The following is a 9,524-nucleotide window of genomic DNA, read 5'->3' as shown; positions in this document are numbered from 1 at the left end:
CTTTCTTTCTTTCTTTCTTTCTTTCTTTCTTTCTTTCTTTCTTTCTTCTCCTCTGTCGCTTCCAACTGATAAATCCCCAGGTTATAGCAAAAATTAAAGTTGTTAATCCCTAATTGTATGACGTTACATTTTACAATATTAAATTTCATCCCATTTCTATTACTCCAGTTTTCAAAGTCCTCCAGATCTTTTTGTATGATATTCTAGTCCTCCTCTGCATGGGCAATACCTCCCAGCTTTGTGTTATCTGTGAATTTTATTAACATACTCCCACTTTTTGAGCCAAGGTCATTAACGAAAATGTTAAATAAGATTGGTCCCAAGACCGATCCCTGAGAAACCTCCCTCCAGCCTGACAGTTCACCTTTCAGCATGACTTATTGTAGTCTCCCCTTTAACCAGTTTCTTATCTTCTCCAATTTAACTAATAATTTTGCATGTGGGACTGTATCAAATGCCTTATTGAAATCCAGATAGATTAGATCTACTGCATTTTCTTGGTCTAAAAAATCTCAGAGAATGAGATCAAGTTGGTCTGGCATGCTCTTCCTCTTGTAAAACCATGTTGTATTTTATTCCAGTTACTATATACTTCTATATCCTTAACTAATTTCTCTTTCAAAATTTGTTCCAAGACCTTACATACAATTGAGGTCAAACTAACAGGCTTGTAGTTTTCTAGATCATTTTTTCCCTTTCTTAAAAATAGATACTATATTAGCAATTCTCTAGTCATAGGGTATGACCCCCGAGTTTACAAATTAATTAAAAATCCCTGCTGTTGTACTTGCAATTTCATGTGCCAGTTCCTTACATATTCTTGGATGGAGATTATCTGGGTCCCTTGATTTGGTCCCATTAAGCTGGTTGAGTTTGACTTCCACCTAGGCTGTGGTAATTTCTACTTCCATATCCTGGTTTCCATTAGCCACTGTTCCACTACCCCTAAGCTCCTCATTACCCTTATTAAAAACTGAGGCAAAGTATTAATTTAGATGTTGGGCCATGCCTTGATTATCTTTAATCTGCACCCCATCCTCAGTGCTTCATGGGCCTACTTCTTTATTCCTTGTTTTCTTTTTATTTATATGGCTTTAGAACCTTTTACTACTGGTTTTAATTTCCTTTGCAAGGTCCAACTCTGCTTGGCTTTTGGCAGTTCTCACTTTCCCCCTGTGCTTTCTGACCTCCAAGAGGTAGCTTTTCTTGATGATCCATCCCATCTTCCATTCGTTGTAGGCTTTCTGCTTTGTCTTAATAACCTGTTTGAGATGCTTGTTCATCCAGTTTGGTCTGCAACCCTTCCCTACATTCCTCCCCACCCTTCTTTGGGATGCAGGTTTCAGATACTTTAAGTCAAAGTTGTAGAAGCTAATTCAAAGCCGCCTCCACATTAAGATCCTGAGTTCTTTAGTCCAGTCCAGCCCAGTTCACTTCCTTAACTAATTGTCTTATTTTTTTAAAATTTGCCCTTTCGAAATCAAGGACCCTAGTTGCAGATGTACTTTTGTTTGTTTCCATGTAGTTTAAATTGAATTCGCTCATGATCATTTGAACCAAGGCTGTCCTTTATGAAATCTAAAATGGCATCACCTCTTGTTGGTTTGGTGCCTATTTGGTGAAGAAATGTGTCAGCTATCGCATCCAGGAATTCTGGGCCCTACCACTATTAGCAGCACTTCTCTCCAATTTGTATCTGGGAAATTAGTCTCCCATAGTCTCCAAATTCCCAGGAGTATTTATTTCATTAAAAATATTAGAGATCTCTATCCATATCCAAATCGAATCCTGGGGAGTCTATAGCAGACCCCAAGCACTATCCCAGTGGAGCCTCTGCTGGCTTTGTTCCCCAAGTGATTTTGACCCAATCAGATTCTGTTTTATCCAGATTATTCTCTGTACGTAGAGACATCCAGACTAGTGGTGCTATTGTCATTTCATCCAGAAGGCTGCTGATCTTCCATTTAATGTTGACAATTTAGATTAATATTGGCACTGTACTGAGGAGTTTTGTGTGTAGAGCAATTTGTATAGCTAGAGAATTTGGTTTGTAGCATTATAGATTTGTGGGCTAGATATCAAAATTGGATCTAGATCCAGGTGTTATGGTCTTCCTGAAAAGTTCTCAGGGTGTTCAGACCTGCAGCTTGGGTCCAGTCCCATCTCAAGTCTAAAGATATGGACTTCCTGTCTTTTTAATTAATTAATCAATCAATCAGTCAATCGGATGTTAATTAAACTGAGACAAAATCCAAGCAGGGAGCAGTGGATTTTTGACTCACTCCATTTCTATCATTGTTTTGATGTTCTGTTTGGCTGGCAATTGCTAATTTGAGACTCCCATTGTTTTAGTCCTATTTTCTTTCACTGGGACACCTGATTTTCCCAAAATAACCTCTGAAAACATCTTGCCTATTCTTGCTCGCTGGACTTCCCCTCTCTTCTTTCCTCTTTGATTAAGTTCAAATGGTGATGGTGCAGGGTCACATAGAGCCTGGCACCATGTTCATTTTCAGGATTGTGCATGGATGATTTGTTGCCTTGTCAGCCTGCTTGGTGGAGGTTACTGGCTTGTTGAAGAAAGGAGGAATTTTGAAGGGAGCGGTTTGAGCTGCGAAGGATCAACCTCAGGCCTGCTGCAGTGTAACCTGGTGGACATGACTTGGTGTCATAAACATACAGCTAAGGGTAGCATAAAATCCCTCCTGAGCAGCTGTACTGAATCCTTACCTGTAAGGGGTTAAAAAGCTCAAATAACCTGGTTGGCACCTGACCAAAAGGACCAATAAGGAAAGAAGATACTTTCAAATCTGGGGGAGGAGGGGTTGTCTGTGCTATCTTTGTTGTTCCCTCTCCCGATGGAGAGAGAGACCAGGCAGGAAAAACATCTCCTGAAAACATACCTGAAATGAACATCTAAGATTACAAAAATTGTAAGGAAGGGCAAGGAAATGCGTTAGATTATCTTTTGTTTTAGCTTGTGAATTTTCCCTATGCTAAGAGGGACGTTTATTCCTGTTTTCTGTATCTTTGAAGCTTAGCCTAGAGGAGAATCCTCTACGTTTTAAATCTTTTTATTACCCTGTAAAGTTACCTTCCATCCTGATTTTTGCAGGTATGATTCTTTTACTTTTTCTTTAAAAAAAGTTCTTCCTTTAAGAACCTGATTAATTTTTCAGTGTCCTAGAGACAAAGGGTCTGGTCAGTACTCACATTATTCTTAAGCCTCCCCAGGAAAGGGGGTGAAGGGGCTTGAGGGAATATTTTGGGGAACAAGGGACTCCAAGTGACCCCTTTCCTGAATTTTTGTCTAAATCACTTGGTGGTGGCAGCAGTACCGTCCAAGGAAAGGATTTGTGCCTTGGGGAAGCTTTTAACCTAAGCTGCGGGTCCCCACATCTGTACCCCAGAGTTCAGAGTGGGGAGGGAACCTTGACACTTGGAGTAATCATGGGGAGACAGATGTCCCACAGAGCTGTGAGGACAGAAGGAAATGGTAAGTCTTTCTGACTAAAAGCAACCCCTTAGAAAGGAATTCAAAGAGTTGACATTTTTCAGGTTTTCATTTGTGTTTCATTTTTCAATAAATGTTTTTTTTAAAGGTTTTTATCTCTTCCTAATTTGATTATTGGAAAGCCAGTCTGAACCATATTGAAAATATTTTAGTAAACATATATCCAGAGTCCTGCCACGGGGCAACAATAATTATAAGAGCTTGTTACAAGAGAGCAGTTTGTCAGTTTTTCACTTTTTCAAGTACTGACCTCCCTTAACTAAAAACATTTCAAACAGTCCTGGTAACAATGAACTGCTCAGGCTTATTGGCTTGAGTCACCTTCCCTGAAATTAAAACAATGCATTTTCTCATATTTTTAAAGATATTTTTGAAGAGTATTCATTATTACAGTAAAAGCTGTTAAAGCTGTTTCTGCTGAATATGAGTGTCCTCTGCTTTATCTGCCTTTTGTTTTTAATGCATCCAAGACACCATTGTTAATTGTTTGTTTTGGCAGAGAGTCAAACACAAAAATGTATATAAAGTAATTATTTGGATTATGCAGATTCTGGAAACTTTATAACATGTCACTGGGCTTTGTAAGATTGCCCTGTGTAAGTAGTCTGGTATCGGGCTTTTAATAGACTAGGGGGCCTGGTGCTTTTTTTTAACAAGCCTTTTACATGCACCGCAACAGTTAGCTTTTGTCCAATTTTCAACCATTCTCCACGCACACAAAATCAGTGTATTTTGTATAGATATATATGGTTACACACATCTAAGGTACCTACATGGCCTCCATCCCATCTGAGTGCTTCACAATCTTTAATGTATTTATTCTCACAACACCTCGGTAAGGTAGAAAAACACTATTATCCCCATTTTACAGATGGGGAAATGAGGCATAGAGGGACTAACTAATTTGCCCAAGGTCACTCAGGAAGTCTTTTGGATCAGGGATTTAAACCCACTAAGGCTGCTGCCTTAATCACTGGACCTTTCTTCCGTGTGTCTGTGTGTGTGTTTGTATGTGTGTGTGTGAGAGAGAGAGAGAGAGAGAGATCAAGGTTCTCTCTTTCTCTTTGCATGTATATACATAGATTTTGCAGAAGATCCCATAAGACTACAAAGCTACATGGGGAAGTTCTACCAAGGCTTCTATGGTTGGCACTGGGACCAGTGCCCTATCAGCGAATATGGGAAAGGCTATTTTAAAATGCCAGCTGAAGAAACCTGAGCCGTGCATTGCCTGTTCATGGATGTTTCCATGGCAATAGAGCTGGAGTTGTGGTGAAACAGGGATGCCCAGCAAGCCAGCTGTAAAAACCTCTCCACATAGGTAAAGATTATTCTGTCCCAGACCTGCCACGAAAGCAATTCACGGGTGTTAGTCAGTGTTACAGGAGATGTATGCAGCTGCTTTGTAATGTCCTCTGTGAGCATAGACTTGTAACTGAGCAGTGAAGGGAAAAAAATCAGAAAAAGGCAGGAACCCTTAAAAATATAGAAAAGTAAGGATTTTTTTTTAACGTCTCCTCTGGGATTTAAAATTTTAATGCACAAAATCGGAGAAGCAGCTCCCTAAGAGATAAATACCTGATCCAGGCTTTAGTCCCATATCTCCACCCTTCATAGGGTCTGACCAATCAGTCCCCTTCCACAAGACTCAAAATGGAGTCTTAAACATTGCTGCTTCTTAGCACCAAGGTAATTCTACCAACACATTTTCGCCTTCCTCTGCAGCGTGGGGCATGGGTCACTTGCTGGAAGATTCTCTGCACCTTGAAGTCTTTAAACCATGATTTGAGGACTTCAATGGCTCAGATATAGGTTTGATACAGGAGTGGGTGGGTGAGTTTCTGTGGCCTGCGTTGTGCAGGAGGTCAGACTAGATGATCATAGTGATCCCTTCTGACCTTAAAGTCTATGATTCTAAGGTAAAAACACTCCATTATTTAAGGATATGTTCATTTAGAAGGTGACACCAAACCCACAATACCTATTCTGCTGTTTGGGTCATGCCTTTTCATGTCTCCCTAGGGCTCAAAGAATTTTAATACAGATAGACATATATTGCTTTCTCGCAAGCCAACCTTTTGCGTTTCCGTGTTGTCTGTGAGAGCCTGTTCTGTCACGTCCTCCATGCCTTTTAAAGAGACAGACCCCGTGCTACATCTGATGCAACAGGTCAGGTTGCACTGTGCTTAGGGGCACGCTATGAAGTGTTGGCCAGGTATATTTTTTAGATCCAGCCCATCTCCTTTGTGCACAGATTTACACCAGAAGGAAGTGCGCAGAGTCCATATTTTGTAGAATCTTATACAAGTTGTGAAATTCACATAAGTAGTATGAAAATAGTGAAGTTAAAAGTTTACTGAAGTTTTGTTGAAATTTCTGCCAGTTTTTATGATTTTTTTGCTCTCTCTCTCTCTCACATACACGCACACAACCACTAAACCCACCCCTACCTTGGAATCAGTACAAAATTTTGTCATTTTCAAATATTCATCCATATTTCAGATATTTTCACAGCAGGCTGAATCCTGAGACATGCTGTTTAAGGGGCAGGGAGTAGATGGATCTTTGACTCCGTTTCCTGCAGACGAGCTGGCAGAGGGGATGCATTGTTCTTATTAGGACGTGGAGAGCTTGTATTTAACAATTATATTCTTTCTTTATTCAGACATTACCTAACACAGAAACTAGTGCCTGCTGTATGCTGAACTCTTCTGCTGATGAGCCCTTGGCTAGTCCAGAGCCTTCTGAACACAAAGGCTGTGCAGGCAGATCCCACAATAGCCATTGCTCCACATGAGGGTGCTCCAATTTGCTAGTGGTATAAGGAAGCATCAAGTTCCTGCCCTGACCCCTCACCCTAAGAAAGGGGGGGGAAGCATAGGAAGAGTTTGACACTGGGGTATCTCTGAGGCACAATTCTTCTGGAGCTAATCCAGGAGAGGTGTAGCTCATATAGTGACCCTTGCTTAATGCTATGCTTAAAGTGTCACAATCTAGCCCATAATATTTATTATATAATAATGAAGGAAAGAGTAATGAATATGTCATTTGAAAATCTTACTGTTAAGAAACATTGTTTCAATATGAGATCAAAAAGAGTGGGCCAGATTCTGCTTTCATTTGTATCTGGTGTACATCAAGAGTAAACCCCCAGGTTACAGTGGGGCTGCTCTGGATGGACCCCAGTGGAAGGGAGATCAGAATCTGACCCTGTACCGTGCATCTTCGATTCCAAACATTGCACTACATTGTATTGTGCCGTATAAATTATACAACACTCTGATCTTTTCTGTTGTTCCCACTGTTTGTCATTTGCGCAACATACTGAAACTCCTGTAGATCTGATGTGCTGTGGCGGCAGTTGGGCTCAGTGGAAACTTGAGAGACGCACTGGTTTATTCATAAGTATACAGAGGTGACAACTGTCAAAGACTAATGCTGGAGGATCTTCTGGATGCTTTCAGTGCATAAGGGGAAACGAGTATCCACAGGGACGTGGAGCGTTTTAAGTCAGTTTCTCTGTCTCTCTAAAGGCATTTGACATAGTTATGTAGTAACGCTGGTGATGCATAATTAAGCACTACTATATCTGAGTGTGTTTAGAGTACAAAATACTCATCTGGTATGAAAAGAGAGTGTTTATGTATTAATATGCTTTTCTTTCATGCATTCTTGATTCCATTAGTAATGGAGGCATTGTGTAATATAATAGAAATGATTAACTTTAATTGCACTTGTTTGTTGGGGAAAGAGACACATAATTAAAAAGCCGACATACCTTGTACCATTTTTTTTCTTCAACCATTTACTTTTTGGCATCTCTTCAAGAGGATATTCCATAAGACCACTGTTGTCTCCTGCTGCCAGTATGACCTCTGCTGTGATGCCTGCAAGAAATTAAACAATTTCTGATATCTGGATTGAAGGTCAGATGATGCTAGTTGGCACTTCACCTTTCTATAACAATAGTGGGCGATATTTTCAAAATTAGCTAGTGATTTTGAGTGCCCAACCTGGTACACTTTGAAGGAGTCTGAGTTTCAGAAAGTGCTGAGCACAAAGCCACTGCAAATTAGACCCTTTAAAAGATTATCAGAAATTGGGCACCCCAAATCATTAGTGACTTTTGAAAATCTTGGCCAAGACTTTCAATGTAAATTATATGAGTATGTATGAAGGTTATGCATTTGATTTTAAACCACCTCCCTCCGGCCGCCTACCCCCAGGCTCCCACAAATGTATACGTTATTTGTATATGTCTATTTAGTTTGTAAATTCTTCTGGATAAGTACTTTGTTTTCATACATGTTTGTACAGCCGTTAGCACAATAGGGCTCTGGTCTTTACTGGGGCCTCTGTGTGGTATTCTAATAAAAATATTATTGCTAATGATCATAAGAAGAGCTAAAGTACTGACGTCATGGACTTCAGGAAAAAAGTTTGAAATATTATAGAGTCTTGGAGGAGCACATTTGAGGCCATTTAAAAAGATTTTAGGGTACCGGACACATTTGCATTCCTCGATATTTGAATCCCTTTCGGTTTCCAGCTACTTAGCATCCTAGCTTCTGTTTCTTGTCATTTATCATGTAGCCAGAAATTGAGTCTCATTCCTTTATTGTTGTGAATGGCTCTGGGATTGATTTTGAAGAATTTTAAATCTAGACTAAAACGTAAAAGGAAGTTGGATGTAGGACGTTCCCTAGTTTTATTCCCATTAATTTTTCATTTTCTCTGGCAGTGGCTGACAGTGATTCTGTTGAAATGGAAATCAGGCGTGGGAAATCAGGCGTGGGAAAACAGGCAAGCCTGGTGTGTATCTCACCCTAGTGTCAAGGGCTTTGAGGTATAGCCGCTAGCTGGGATCTTCAAAGGTGCCTAAGGGATTTGGATACCCTGTCCCCATTAATTTTAATTAATTGTGCATCCAAATCCCTAAGCCAGCTTTGAAAATCTTAGCCATTAAGTCTAACGTGAGCTTCAGGGTTGTCATTCATGGTTTCCTCTTTTAAAAAAGCCTTTCCACCGTAATAATGACACACAATACTGATGCTTTTTCACTCATCAACCCAACCGAAAAAGGGGAATCAATGAATAAAATTAATTCCTACCATGCATCCATCCCAAAAGCCCTACCCCAAGCAAAGTTTTCACTTCAAAAAGGCAGAAATGCCAGAGACTTCTTGATGTTCACTAGAGACTTAGGTGCAGATCCTCAAGTATTCAGGCTCCTAATTTCCATTGATTTCAAATTTCCAGTGGTGTGGTAGCCATGTTGGTTCCGGGATATTAGAGAGACAAGGTGGGTGAAATAATATCTTCTATCAGAAGTTGGTCCATAAAAGATATTACGTCACCCACCTTGTCTCATTGATTACAAAGGAAGTTAAGAGCCTAAATACCTTTTGAGAGTCTGGGCCATTGCTATTGGTTTTACATGACCATATAAACCCCAAGATAGATAGGCTTAATCTATTGTCCTAGAGTGGGTCAAAATTTTCTCAATTTTGAGATTTTGACAAAATGTTTAATTGGAAATTGGATTTTTCAGTGAAAAAAAAATCCAAATATATTTTTTCCCAGCCACCTCTATATTAAATGTATTATATTGGGAAATCTATTTTTCCTAAAACTGAAAATTAAAAAGGACAATTTCCCTGTCAAAAGACTTTTCAGCATCAAGTGTTAATAAATTTCTATTCCCCCCCCTTGTTGTTTTTTTTTGAATAACAATTAAAACCTTTTAATATGTCTGAAGATCTCTCTCCCTCCTGACCGGGCTGCACAGTTCCCTGCCTACAGTGTGAATTCCTCAGCAAGTCAGACTGCCTGAGTAGGCCTGCTTTGCCTGCCTTCCATAGTGGCTATAAACAGCAGAATTGCCCACAGTTACAAGGTACGACACAGCCCTTTCTATTCTTAAGGTGAAAACATTTAGGGTTACCATTCGTCCGGATTCTGCCGGACATGTCCGGCTTTTTTGAGTTAAAAATAGCGTCCGGGGGGAATT

Source organism: Terrapene carolina, unplaced genomic scaffold (genome assembly GCF_002925995.2).
Source record: "Terrapene carolina triunguis isolate 2854851 unplaced genomic scaffold, T_m_triunguis-2.0 Scaffold136, whole genome shotgun sequence".
Taxonomy (NCBI): domain Eukaryota; kingdom Metazoa; phylum Chordata; order Testudines; family Emydidae; genus Terrapene; species Terrapene triunguis.
This window is presented reverse-complemented; position numbering follows the sequence as displayed.